Raw genomic sequence first — 15,647 nt, forward strand, 5'->3', positions numbered from 1 at the left:
ATCTATCTTGCTTAACCTAACAAATTCTTTTATTTTATTTTATTTTTTTGGGTTTTTGAGACCGGTTTCTCCATGTAGCCTTGACAGCCCTGGACTCACTTTGTAGACCAGTCTTCCTCGAACTCACAGAGATCTGCCTGCCTCTGCCTCCTCGAGCGCTGGGATTAAAGACGTGTGCCACCACTCCTGGGTTAACCTGACTACTTCTTGGCACTAACTCCTGCCACATGGCTGGCTCTACTTCTCTGCTCCACTCTGGTCCTTCCCTTCACCTCTGTGTCCACTGGCGAATCTCTGCCTTTGCTTTCTTTTTTCCTTTCTCTTGGAAGTGCCACCCCCCACTTCCTGCCCAGCTATTGGCCATGAGCTCTTTATTATGACCAAGAGACAAGTGAGGAAGGACAAATACTTACAAAATATAAGTAAGTATTTGGCCTGGAGATGGGCCATAAAAATAACAATTCCAAGATCTGGCTAGTACTCAGCTCTCTGCTGGTTGAGCAATCAACCATTGAATACACAGAGACACACCTCCACACAATATACCCCATCAGAGAGCACTTGCGGTGGTTTGTCGTTTTTAACAAAATCTCAATTACTGGATTTTACCGATAAAGTCTTGGGAGCAAAATGCTGGAGTGAAAGCTGCTAGCTCAGAGAGGCAGAGAAAGCACCCAGCTGACCTTCCTTCTCAGCCAGTGTCCCCTCAAACCCAATGTCCCTCCTCTGCGTCTCTCTATCCATCTTCCTGACTTCCTCTTCCTCTCTGTTTTTTTCCAGTGTTTACTCCCTGTCAATTGGTTGCTTGCCCTGCCTCTTGACCTATAGTTGACTCTATTTATCTTGTTTGAAATAGTCAAGGATTAAAGGTGTGTGCTAGGGTTGAGCAACACCACAACTGAAAACAGGTTTTTTGAGTAAACTACACAATCTCAGGGTTCACAGTGTGATCAAATATCACACAACACTTCTCCCTTTTTGTCTAAATAAAAAGGAAAGATTTTTTTTTTTTAACTCTAATACAGTAAAACTGTTTACAATAATGAAGCTATTTCTGTCAAGCTTTCAACAATGTTCAGGGTGGTAGTTTTCGGCAGTTTTAGGATTAAGTATTTTTGAGTTCAAAGTTCTGAAAATTGTTTGTGTCAGTCTCCTATGAACTCAGCAATTTAAATGTCCTGAGCAGTTCATAGTCCAGAGCTAATATTTGGAATGTGTTTGTTAGGTTCCTGGCAATCCTGGCTAGGAAGAATGCAGCAATCAACCCAAAGGTGTCCACTGTTTACACAGAACCTGGCAGCAGAAGATGCATGGGGCAGTTTTTCCCAGTGGTTATTGTTACCACAATCCAGGAGAATTTGTCATGGTAGGGCCCCATCATCTTCTTGGAGACCTCAAAGGTTACTGTTAAAAATGGTCATTGTAGCTGGCAGGGTGACACGGGCCTTAAATCCCAGCACTCAGGAAAGCAGACACAGTTGGATCACTGTGAGTTTGAGGCCACCCTGGTCTACAAAGCAAGTCCAGGATAGCCAAGGCTACACAGAGAAACCCTGTCTTGAAAAACCAAACAAAAAAAGTTCATGGTTTATTGTAGAAAACGTAAACATTTTAACTGTCATATTCAGCAGATAACTGAAAGTTTTGAAGACCATAGGTTTTTTTTTTTTTTTTTTTTTTTTCAAGACAAGTGTTTAGCCCTGTCTGTCCTGGAACTCGCTTTGTAGACCAGGCTGGCCCTGAACTCACAGTGATCTGCTTGTCTCTGCCTCCCAAGTGCTGAGATCCAAGTACATCTGACTTAGGTACACAAACTTGTTCCTAGTTACCTACTTCATACTCAAACCTGAAAACACATACAGAAAGCTAGATAAGTTACAATTAGCACTACAATTAGCACTACTACTACAATTGACTACTAGTATCATGGCAAAATCTATATATACCTTATAGGCATATATATATATATATATATATATATATATATATATATATATATATATATATGCCTATATATATATATGCCTATATATATAAAACCTATATATATAATATAGGTTTTATTTGTACCTTGAGAAATAGGTAATATTTGTACTTTGAGAAAAGTTTTAAAGAGTCAAATGAAAACCAAATGATTATGAGATTGGTGGCAATGGAATAGTTTCTTATTTTTTTTTGTTTTCCTCTGTCCCAAACCAAGTGGCTCTTCTGACATAAGACAGAAATTTTGGATTTTCCTTTAACAAGCATGCATGGTTTTAGAAAAAGGAGAGAGCCACACTCCAACTTCAAGGCCAGCTTTAATTTTTAATTGAATTGCAACAACATAAAGACCATTTGCCATTTATGTCTATAGAGGGCAGCAGAGATGAGCTGGGGGCTGTGATACCTCTTGGTCAATTTACTCTTTTTCTTGGGACGTTTTTCATTCTTTTTCTTCAGGGACTTCATTTGTGTAGTGGTCTCCAGATTCTTTTTTTTTTAAGATTTATTTATTTATTATTTATACAGTGCCCTGCCTGCATTTGTGCCTGCAGGCACCAGATCTCATTACAGATGGTTGTGAACTACCATATGGTTGCTGGGAATTGAACTTGGGACCTTTGGAAGAACAGCCAGTGCTTCTAACCTGTGAGCCATCTCTCTAGCCCTCCAGATTCTTTAGTTGGATGTTTTTATTTTCCTGGAAAGATAAAAACAAAAACCCTGCCTCAACCCTAACTATATGGTGTTTGTTTGTTTGTTTGTTTGTTTGTTTGGCAAGTTATGTCTTTCCTAGGGCAAAATGTTTTTGACAACAGAAGAACTATTATCTTTCTATTGAAGTTTTGAAAAATTATTTTGAAAATTTGAAACTAAATATATCTTAGTATGTATGGATAAATATACCTAAATTCCTTTTCCTCTTTATATATAAATTTAAAGTTTAAGTGTATTTCTTTTTAGGTCACAAAGGATATTCACTTTAAATTTCAGGCTGCCTTTTCCAAGCAGCTTTTGATTTTAAGTCACTGTAATTCTCATGTGCCCGTGTGTGCCTCCCAAGTGCTGGGATTAAAAGTATGAACCACCACCTGGCTATAGATTCCTTATAGCAGTTATTCTCATAGGATTGTCCTGATTTAATTAGGTTTTCTATTTCCCCTAATTTTTTAGTGTTAGGCATAAACTTTCAAGTTTTTGCAGATTTATTATGAATTTGTTCCCTGGAAAAATTCTAATATTCTAGTTTTAACTAAACATGATGTCAATTTGTCTACTAGTGCAGTATTTTCAGGTGTCCTGTCTATCATGAGCTACATAAAATGTCTTGTAGCTAGCTTTGCTAGGTTTTGCCATTTGCATTCATGCCTCCTACGACCAGGTATCTTTGCCGTTTATCTGACAGGTAGTGGTTTTCCATTTTGATTGCACATGAACTGCAGAAGAATAGAGATTTTCGTTTTGCTTTCCTAGTTATTTGTCTTATAGCCAATAGTGATGCACCGATTTTGTGATTCCCTTCTCAGTATTGGTCATCCCATTCCCCGGTCTATAGGCTGCCACTTTCGTTAGTTTTGGTTCCATCAGTGGTTGATGAACCATCAGTAAGCTATGCGTTAGCCAAATGCTGTGACCATTCTGTCTGTCCCCACAGTTCAATAGGTGCCTCTTTTGAGGGAGGAGGGAGCAGTTTAGGGATGGGGATTATAGACAACTGAGCTATTTCCTCAGTGTGGGAAGGTAGAGACCCCTTGGCTACCACATCCTGGTCACGAAGCAGTTCAGATCGGTCCCAGTTCCACTGTAACACCTTCCCTTCCATGGCTAAGCCTGTGAAGGATCTGCCCTGGAGTAAATTCAATCCATCATTGTAAGGAGCGCCATATAGAGTGGATGGCAGTGACTTGAGTATGAGGTTCTCCGTGCCTCAAAAATGTCCAGATCTGCTTCTCGAAGAGAGAATATTCTCTGTTTATAGAATGTATTTGCAATAGAAGCCAACAGGCAAATGTTGGTGGACTCTTTATGAAGAGTCCCCAGTTGCTGATTCACCAATAAATATGACATCTATACTTAGGTTATCACCTTGTTCAGCACTGGTCAGGTTTGAATGCACAAAGATGAGTGTACCAACATTTGCAAAAGATGCTTTTTGTTCCCGTCCCCACTGGAAATTAGCTGCCTTCCTAGTAACCCTGTAGAGGGTTTTTATAATAATCTATAAACATGTGATTTCTCTAGTATACAAACATACCAATTAGCCGCTGTATCTGAGATTTGTCGAGGGGTGATGGGATAAAAGGTGTGCACTACCACCACCTTGTTCCCTGTAACTCCAGAAATGAGAAAACAACTAACTTCTATTGATCTGACTGTCTCTGCTGGGATGAAAGGCCTGGGCTAACACTGCCCTACTCAAATATTTTCTTAGCTCCAAATCATTCCAACTCCTTGAGATTTAGAAAACAAGCTTGAACTGTAGTTGAACCCTTTGAATTTACTTAAAACATTTTAAATTTCTTAACTGTGTTTTTAATACCAAACAACAAAAATATCCTTTTTAGTTAAGAAGAAAACTCAAGACCTGATGTCCAAGATGCTGTAGGCTTGCCAGGCAGTGGTTATAGCAGAAAGCCACCTGTAGTGGTCTTTTCTAGACTCTACTTTATTTGGGGTGTTTAGGCCACTACCTCCCTCCCACCAATCCCCCAACCTTAAGTAGGACAGAGGAAAGGTTAGTGGAGAGGGGGGCACACCCCTTTAATTCTCCCACTAGTAAGGGTCAAGGGGTTCTTTTAGGACTCTATACCAAACCCTGTCAACCACAGAGGCAGCTAGTTATCTCCTCCTCACCACTGTGCCCCGAAGCGTTTCTCTCCATCTGTTTGTCTGCTCCAAACTGCCACTCAGTCTCTGGTCTCTCCAAACTGTTCCATGCCACACACCAATACCGGGTACCACACTGAAGGTCTCACGGTCCCTTTCTGGCTCTCATATTTTCCTGAACCACGCCCTTCTCCATGCAGCATGTGAAAGGCCGTTAACACCTGGCAAAGATCACACCCCACATGTGACAGGTAACAGGTGTGGACAAACTATAGCCCAACTAAAATCTCACATGTGGGGTTAAAACAAAAGCACACTTACATAAGATGCAAAGAAATCAAAACTTTCATTACAAGTGTTGGCACACGCCTTCAATCCCAGCACTTGGGAGGCAGAGGCAGGCTGAGCTCTGTGAGTTCGAGGCCAGCCTGGTCTACAAAGTGAGTCTAGGACAGCCAAGGCTACACAAGAAAACTTTGTCTCAGAAAAAAAGAAAGGAAGAAAGAAAGAAAGAAAGAAAGAAAGAAAGAAAGAAAGGAAGGAAGGAAGGAAGGAAGAAACAAAGAAAGATGGTGTGGGCCAGGTAACAATCTACAGTCTAACATTCAAAGATGGAATTAAGACATGTGGTTTAAGAAAACCCATTTTTTTTGGGGGGGGGCTGGAGAGATGGCTCAGTGGTTAAGGGCACTTTTTGCCCTACCAAAGGACCTAGGTTCAATTCCCAGCACCTACATGGCAGCTCACAACTGTCTGTAACCCCAATTCCAAGGAATCTGACACCTACATACTAATGCACACAAAATAAAAATTATTAAAAGAAAACCCATTTTCCAGGGATGGAGAGATGGCTTAGCAGATAAGAGCACTCATTCACTGCTCCTCCAGGGTTCCTGAGTTCAATTCCCAGCAACCACATGGTGGCTCACAACCATCTATATTGGAATATGATACCCTCTTCTGGCATGCAGGCATCTACATGCAGATAGAGCACTCATACATAAAATAAATAAATAAAATCTAAAAGAAAGAAAACAAAAACCCATTTTTTATTTCATGTCAGTAAGGCAAGTGTGCCTTTGGAAAATTATCATTCAAAAATATTACTTTTTATTTTTATTTTTCATGCCTGTATAATGACATGGTCTAGGGTTTTGTATTTGATTGTTAATTATTTTGTTCCCTGAGGTCTGCTTGTTGTCTCTTACAAGCAAACTATCATGTACCCCAAACGCTGCTATGTAGCCTTGCCTCTAAAATTATTCCTGATTGGCTAAATAAAAGGCCTATACACCTGGGCAGAGCAGAAGTGAGAGGCGGAGCTAAGGTTCTCAGGCTTTGAGGACAGAAGGAGAAGGGAAGGAGAGAGACAGGGAGAGGACAAAGAAGGAAGCAGAGCTGCTGTGGGATAGGAAAGAGCCTGTGGCCCGGGAGGAAGAACTGAGGATTGGCATGGAGAAAAGTAACCCAGATGGAAAGCAAGTGCAAGTATTTTATGGGGATATTGGATGGAAAGTGGCCCAGATAGGATTATTAAAGCAAATGACGTGGAGTTTGGGGCTGAGAGGTAACAAGGTAGCTTAAACAAGACTTGTTTAAATACAACAGGTCTGTGTCTTTTATTGATGGGTAGCAGATTAGTAATAACTGCCCTAATAATTACAAGCTTTTAACAATAAACATTATTAGCATTCATATTTTCTACAACATGCCTGATCAGATGAAAGGCATTTGATAGCATTTATAAGTTAATTTGGACTGAATGACCAAGCTGTTACCCCTCTTTATTTGGGAGATCTCTTTTCAAATCTCATCTTTATCCATTGACGGTATCCCCAGATTTTTTTCTCCTGTGGAAACAAAGACAAAAACCTCTTCCCCATCATAACACATATTCCGGTTTACATTCTGAGGTCAACACATCTTTAAAATATACAGGTTGATCTAATTCAGCAGTTTTTTCCCCTACTATCCAATATCTCTCTGTAGCCATTGTTTCTTTTCCATTAGCATTTAAAAAATTTAAAGTTAATAAAGCACTGTGTAATCTATTTCTGGAGGTCTTTATTACCCCTATCTGCTTATTAAGTGTAGCTTTTACAGTATGATGAGATCTTTCTATAATTGCTTGGCCTGTAGAATTTTGCAGCATACCTGTAATATGATTTATGTTGTAATATTTTTTTGAATTTTATTTTTTTCTTATCAGTTACATTTTATTAACTCTGTATCCCCAGCCGTGTCCCGATCCCTCATTCCCTCCCAGTCCCTCCCTCCCTCATCTCCACCGTGCCCCTTGTCAAGTCCACTGATAGGGGGGACCTCCTCCCCATTCATCTGATCCTGTTTTAATGTTGTAATATTTTTAAAAAATGTTTCAGTTTACTAGAGATATATGCTGGGGCATGGTTAGTCTTAATTTGTACAGGTATCCACATAATAGACATAACTTCTAATGAATATGTAATTACAGAATCAGCCTTTCAGAACTTAGAGCACTTGCCCATTGAAATCCTGGATATATATCTATGGTATGGTGCAAAATACTTTTAATTTTCCAAACTCTGCAAAACGAAACACATCCATTTAGCAAACTTCATTTGTTTGGGTACCTTTTGGATTACTTCCTGCAGGTGATAGAGTTTGATTATATAAAGAACAAGTAGGATATCACCTCATAATCTACTTGGCTTGTTGTCGAGTAACAGAAATCTTTCTTCCCACTTTTGCTGTCAACATGGTGTTTCTTATAAGATTCTGAGCCTTCTAGAGTATTTCCTATTAATAGCTGATTAATTTATTTCATCATTACCTTGTGCTAGAGGGCCTGGTAGACTCAGCTGGGATCTGATAAGTATTATATACAATGGATGGTTTCTATTGCTGATTACTGGTTGTAGTTGAATAAATAGTGAAATTAATTCTGAAGTGGTTTCAATATGTAAAACAACTCTTTCTGCATATTGAGAGTCAGTAACTATATTAAGATATTGAGGAAAATTTAGTACTACCATGAGAATGGCATACAGCTCTGCTTTTTTAACTGAATCATAAGGGCTCTGAGACACTTTACTTATTTTTCCTGACTTATAACCTGCTTTTCCTGATTTATTTACATCTATATAGAATGTAAGGGCTTAAGAAATTGGTGTTCCTTTTACCATATGAGGGAGAATCCAATTAGTTCTTTCTGTAAACTGAAGTCTCTTGCTTTTAGGATATTTGTTGTTAATCTCTCCCAAAAAAACTACTGCAAGCTCTTTGCCAATATTCATTTTCTGCTGATAATGAGGCAAGTTCAGCATTAGTGAAAAGGTACCACAATTTCTGCTAGGTCTATTCCTGCTAATTGGCAAAATCTCATTTTTTTTTTCTTTCAGAATCAATTCAGGATCCTTTTCTACATAGGTCTTTAATTTTTTACTCTGTTTGTGTGCTAAAATATCTATTCTAAGAGATTGTCTTCTTTCTGCATAAGAATTTCTGTAGGGGAATGAATAGAGGGCAAAATAACTAAAATACAATCCAGCTTTGGATTCAAGAAACCCACATATGCATCTTGTAATCTCTTTTCTGCCAGAGCCAATTCTCTCTCAGCCTTAGCTGATAATTTCCTTGGACTATTTAAGTCCTTATCACCTTGTTTTAAATAAATGATTTAGCTCTTGAGTACTTAATCCAATTGAGGGTCGTAGCCAGTTAACATCTCCCAGCAATTTTTAAAAATCACTAAGAGTTTGTATTTGATCCCCTGATTTGTACTCTTTATAGTCAAATTTCCTGTAAACCCATCTCATAGCCTAGATAATTGAAAGAATTTCCTCTTTGTAATTTTTCAGCAGGACTTTGTAGTCTCCAGCAAGATAAAATTCTCTTTACTTTGTCAAACATTTTTCTCTAAGGTATCCGTATCTGAATCAGCCAGTAAGATATCACCGATATAATGATACGTTTTAGATTGAGGAAATTGTTTATGAATTATTTCTAACAGCTGTTGTACAAACTATTGACACAAGGTAGGGCTGTTTAGCAGTCCTTGCAGTAAGACTTTCCAATGTTATCTCTTTATTGGACAACTATTAGTATAAGTAGGTTCTGAGAAAGCAAACCTTTTCCTATCCTTATGCAAAGGGATTGTGAAAAATCAATCTTTTAAATAAATTACTATCATAGGCCATTTGCTGATTAAGTAATCCTTAACAAGATTTTGAGTCTTTAGACCTTAGAGAAACTCCACTTCTCAAAGAATGCTTCCAAAGAGGCAGGCCTCAAGAGATATCTTTCTTAATTCCATTGCTGTCTCCCTGGGGATTGTAGCAAGCAACAGAGTCACCAAAGATGACTGACAAGAGCAAGCTTTAGAGACAGAGAAAATGATAGTGGAACTTTATTCTGATTTTCAGCATGAATTTTTTTTAAGAGATAGGGTCTCTCTATATTTCATATGCTGGCCTCAAACTCTTCTAGTCAAGTGATTCTCTGTGCCTCAGTCCCTCATCAAGGACCATAAATGTGTATCACCCTGTCTGTCTCATTTCTGTTGTTTTAATTCTCAATGCTGGTTTAAGAGATTACAATTAGGGACTGGAGAGATGGCTCAACAGTTAAGAGCACTGTTGAGAGACCAAAGGATTCAAAATTAGTTTTTTTGGGGGGGGGTTGGTTTAAAGTTTAAAGCACAAGCCTGAACAAAGGCTAGCCAGGTGGAGACATGTCTTTTCTCCTCACTGCATTCTTTTCCTGTTCACTAGAGATACAGTTGCTAGGAAACAAGCCTGTCTCCCCTGGGACAGTCAAGGAAAGACAGACCATTAATGGTTTGGGGGCCTTTCTATAGCCAATCAATTCAAAATGCAACATCCCCTTTTGTGTTTTAACCATAGACACTTGCCAGGCAGGAATCCCCCTCCTTTGGGCATGCTGGAAGGGACTGGAATCTATAAATCAACCACCTAACCTGAGCACGAGGCTCTCTGCTCTCAACCACTCTGGTGGTGAGGGTGTGAGCCCAAGCTAGCTTGTAATAAAAAGATCCTCATGTGTTTTGCAACAGATTCAACTCCTGTTGGTCTTTTGGGCTTTCATGAATCGGGCACAACACTGTCTGCTCTTCCAAAGGTCCTGGGTTCAATTCCCAGCAACCACATGGTAGCTCACAACCATCTATTCTGGGATCTGATGCCCTCTTCTGCTATGCAGATAAAGCACTCATCCACATAAAAAAAGTCTTTAAAATTTTTCAATAAAAAAAGAAAGATTGAAATTAAGGGTTGTGGTGGCAAAGTCAGAGCTGACAGTACCCCTCAATATAAGAAAGAAAATAGAACACTAAACCCCTTCACCGTAATCTACCCATTTCTCTCAAACAAATCACTCAAAATAAAATTTGAAATATGACCTTTTTCAATCTTTTCTACACTATGGTTGGTCTATTAGTAAAATAGGAAATGTATGGATTTATAGACTAAATTTCTTTTTTAGATTGTTTATTTATTATGTATACAATATCTGCATGTATGCCTTCACATCAGAAGAGTACACCAGATCTCATTATAGATGGTTGTGAGCCAACATGTAGTTGCTGGGAATTGAACTCAGGACCTCTAGAAGAGCAGATAGTGCTCTCAACCACTGAGCCATCTCTCCAGCCCTAGACTATATTTCTAATCAAGCAACTCCAAATATTGCATTTCCCAGTAAGTTAATGAACAACAACAACAACAACAAAAAGCCACCTCAAAAAAGGTGGGGTTCTGCGGTTCTCTCCAACTGAATCCTTCTGTTACCTTGAAGGCATATGTATCTAACACAATAGCTATAATAAACCCCTCCCTACACACACACACACACACACACACACACACACACACACACACATACACACAACTGCAAACATACTTAAAAGGTTATAACATTGGGGGCAGGTTTTAAAAATTGACTATGTGATTCTCAAGTGAAAATTTTGTAAAAGACAGTGTTGTGTGGCAATATCAAAAAAGTTGGACATGAGCCTACAGAATGGCTCAGTGGGAATAGGTATTGGATGCCAAGCCAAAAGACCTAAAGATCAAAAGACCCAGTTGGTAGCAGGAGAAAATATAATTTTGCAAATCGTCCTCTGACCTCTATATGAGTACCATGACACAAGTGGAGCCCACTCACACATATACATTGTACACACACACACACACACACACACACACACACACACTCGTAGTTAAAAAAAAAGATTTACTTATTTTCATGTATATGAGTACTTTGACAGCTATGAGCTACCATGTGGGTGCTAGGAATCAGACGCTGGTCCACTGCAAGAGTAGTAAATGCTCTTAACTATACTAAGCCACTTCTCCATCCCCATTATTGTTGGCTTTTGAGACTGGGCCTCACTGTAGGCCTGGCTGATCTGAAACTTGTTTTGTATAGCTCAAGCTGGGCCTGGAATTCACAGAGATCTACCTGCCTCTATCTCCTCAGTTCTGGGACTCCTGGCTGTACCACCACACCAGGCTAAATGCAATAATCTAAAAGAAGAAGAAAACAGGCCAGACAGGAAGTCATAGACTGTTGAGCTTGTTACTTACAAAATAAAGACAATAACCTCTTTGGTCTAACACCCCAGGCTTCCTATCAGTCAACATAATGATTTCATCTAGAATGGGAGCAGAGTGGGAAATGCAGAGCATTGTGTTGCTCTTTCACTTTAACATAACTTCACGGTATACCTATGTTCTGAGAAGAGCAAAAGCTCACGCTTCCTAAAAATCGCAGAGAGCTGCTTTCAGAGTTTTCTTCAGAGCAGAGTACTTTGAGGCTCCCCATGTGGACACACAGTATTTTCCTTGAGATATCATCTACATTTGGGTGCCGGAGAGATGGCTCAGTAGATAAGAGCACTGTCTGCAATTCCAGAGTACCTGGGTTCGGTTCCCAGCATCCACATGGTGGCACACAATGCTATAATTTCAATTCCAGGATATCTGATGCCCTCTTCTGGCCCCCTCAAGTACAAGGCACCATGTGTTATGTATAGAGACACACTCAGGCAAAATACACATACACATACACACACACTCTTATTTATTTATTTATTTATTTATTTATTTATTTATTTATTTATTTATTTATTTTTGAGACAAGGTTTTTCTGTGTAGCCTTGACTGTCCTGGACTCACTCTGTAGACCAGGCTGGCCTCGAACTCACAGCAATCCACCTGCCTTTGCCTCCTTGAGTGTTGGATTAAAGGCATGCTCCACCGTGCCTGGCTTCACAAACACTTTTTTTTGAGATAGGGTTTCTCTGTGGAGCCATGGCTGTGCTAGAACTCACTCTGTAGACTAAGCTGGCCTCAAACTCATCCTTTTGCCTCTGCCTCCTGAGTGCTAGGATTAAAGGTGTGTGCCACTGCTACCCATCTTCACACACACATTTTTAAAGAGAAGTTAACTACGGACAGAAAGGAGAGGGGTCATCAAACTACATGAGCAGCATTAGTTCTTAAAGTGTCAAAATCTGTCAATGTGCTGTACTTCTTTCTCTTCATACATTGAAAACTTGGAAGTTTGGACATTTTAATTCTTCACAAGTGTCTTAGTTACTTTTCTACTGCTGTGAAGAGATTCCATGATTAAGGCAGCTTATAAAAGAAAGCGTTCATTGGGGGCTTACTTGTAGCTTAATAGGGTGAGTCCATGATCATCAGGGCACAGATCACGGGAACAAGGCATGCTAAGCTAATGGAACAGTAGCTCAGAGCTTATGTGTTGAGAAAAAAAACCCACAAGGCAGACAGAGAGCTAACTATGAATGGCAATGGTGTGGGTTTTTGAAACCTCAAAGCCCATCCTCAGGGCCACACCTCCTCCAACAAGGCCACACCTTCTAATCCTTCCTAAACAGGTCCACTAAACACTGACCAAGCACTGAAACACATGACCTAACATTCCAAGCTACTAAAAAGGTTAAGAGTTCCAGCTAGACCTGTCAATCACCTGATTCACTTCATGCCTTGTGAAAGAGATAGGAGGAATTATCCCTTTACATGAATAACCTACTTTTCATTCTCAACGCTGTCTCTTGTGCAGTTACCTACGGAGCTACAGTCATTCAGCTCTGTTAAGGTCTGCCCACTTTTCTGCATCCTAACTCTGAAAATTGTAAACATTCCCCCCCTCCCCCGTCTCTATCTCTTTATCCCCTCTTCTCATATGTTGCTTTATGACTGGGCATGCTTTCCCAAATACTCTGAATTTTCTCACTTTTTTCTCTGACGTTCCTGGTCCTCACTTCCACCATGTGGCTACTTACAAACTGAATGGTTCTCTGTTTCTTTTCCTTCTCCAGGCGGCTGCTGAGGAGGGTTTGCTTTAAACATTATTAAAGTTGTTTCCAAGCTCCTATTTCTGTTTTCAAGTTCTTTTCTTATTATGAGTAAGGAGTCTACAAAGAAACCGCAATTTCCCAGGATATCTATGGCAACCCAGGTCGTGCTCCGCAAAATTTCAGGTGCTAGTTAATAGAAGGGGCTAGAGAGGCTTAGTGCTAGAGGTACAGTGAATTAAAAGCAGCCTGTCTTAGTCAGTGTTCCATCGCTGTGAAGAGACAACATGACCACAGCAACTCTTGTAAAGGAACACATTTAGTTGGGGCTGACTTACAGGTTCAGAGGTTTAGTTCATTGAGCATCATGTCGGGAAGCATGATAGCGTGCAGGCAGACATGGTGCCGGAGAGGTAGCTCAGAGCTCTATACCAAGATTGGCAGACAGAGGGAAGAGAGCCGTTGCTCCTGGCTTGGGTTTCTGAAACCTCAAAGGCTGCCTCCCTCCCCACGACATGCTTCCTCTAACAAAGTCACACCTACGCCATCAAGGCCACACCTCCCAGCCCTTCCCAGGTAGTGCCTTCTTGATAACCGAGCATTCAAACATCTATTAGCCTGTGGGGGCGGTTTCTAGTGAAACCGCCATGTATCCCTTGCTTTGATGGAACCCGCAATCTGGGAGGGGGAAATGGTGGGTTACAACCAGTTGCGATTCAGTGCTAGCGTTAACTACAGCAGAAATTAGAGCCATGTGGCAGCTTGAGAGACAGGCAAGAAGATTGTCGGAACTTCTTGGGTCACAGAAATGCCGGACAAATGGCTGACTGAACACTGTCCTGCTCTCCGGTGTTCACTCAGTACCTGTGGCTCCTCCCAGCCCTTCTCACCCTGCCCCCTATTCTAAACCTCTCCTCTCAAGAGGCTGGGCTTTGGTTACCCCCGCCCACTCTCATTTCTCTATTCCCTAGCTGTTTTGCCTAGCTGGGCCTCTCGGTCTCTTGGACCCTGCCCCTTCATTTGGTCCTGGGTGCTTGTCTTGCTCACCTTCCCTGTTTCTCCTCTCCTGGTCTAGTTTAGTCTGTCAGCCATGTTCAGCCTGGACTCTTCCCTCTGCCTGCTTTCTCTTTTATATCTACAATAAAAATCTTCTCCATACTTTAGGAGTAGTCATGCTCTCTTCCTTTTATTTCATTTTTTTCATTCAGAGCTATAACGCATAGTGAGTTCCAGGCCAGTTTGGGAAGCATAACCAACCAACCAATAAATGAATAAAACACATAGTGGTAATTATGTCTCTCCACGGGCTGGAGAGACAGCTCAGAGGTTAAGAGCACTGGCTGCTCTTCCAGAGGTCCTGAGTTCAATTCCCAGCAACCACATGCTGGCTCACAACCATCTATAATGAGATCTGCTGCCCTCTTCTGGTGTACAGGTGTACATACAGCTAGAACATTGTATACATAATAAAAAAAATCTTTAAAAAAAATAAAGCATCATAGAACAACTGAAATCTAAGTAACTTATTTTGCCTGGAGGTGTTGGGGTACCACCATGGAAGGTTTATCATTTCAAATGAGTCTTTAAGGAGGTAATGAGTTAGTGCTTTATACTAAAAAAAAAAAAAAAAAAAAAGGATTTTTAAAGAGTACTGACTAACTCTTCCAGAGGACCTGACCTGAGTTCAATTCCCAGCACCCACACAGCAGCTCAAAATTGCTTTTAAAAATCCAGTTCCAGGCAATTGGATGCTGTCTTCTGGCCCCTTCTGGCCCCTGGCATGCACATGGTGCACAGACATACAAAACACCCATGCACATGCATGGTGCACAGACATACAAAACACTCATGCACATAAAATAATAATAGCCTCATTTTTATTTATTGATTGACTTCTCGAGACGGCTTTGGCTGTCCTGGAACTTGCTCTTCAGACCAGGCTGGCCTTGAAATGACAAAGATCCTCTTGCCCCTGCCTCCTGAGTGATGGGACTAAAGGCATGAACCACCACCACGCTTTATTTTTTGTTTTCTTTCTTTTGTTTGTTTTGGTTTGTTTTTTGTTTTTTGTTTTTTGTTTTTTTTTTTTTGAGACAGGGTTTCTCTGTGTAGCCTTGGCTGTCCTGCCTGCCTCTACCTCCCCGAGTGTTTGGGATTACAGGCCTGCACCACTGCACCTGGCCTATTTTTGGTTTTCAAAGACAAGGTCTCACTGTATAACAGCACTGGTTGTTCCGGAACTTGCTTTGTAGACTAAGCTAGCCTCGAATTCACAGAGATGTTCCTGCTGGGATTAAAGGATTGTGCCCATCCTGGACAAAAAGCCTTATTTTTTTTAAAGCAAACAAACTACCTTGTCATATTTTTAATTATTTTGTAATCCAGGGCACAAGTACTATCTTTGAGATACAACACTCCAACGCCCCTCCCCCCAACTTCTGGTCCTGGAAAAGGCCTGAAATAGCTTGGTTAGGCATGACTTGAAGCAGATGTAAAAAGTTTGCAGTGCTGGGGCATC

Source organism: Psammomys obesus, unplaced genomic scaffold (assembly GCF_907164565.1).
Source record: "Psammomys obesus unplaced genomic scaffold, mPsaObe1.curated_primary_1811, whole genome shotgun sequence".
NCBI classification, from domain to species: Eukaryota; Metazoa; Chordata; class Mammalia; order Rodentia; family Muridae; genus Psammomys; species Psammomys obesus.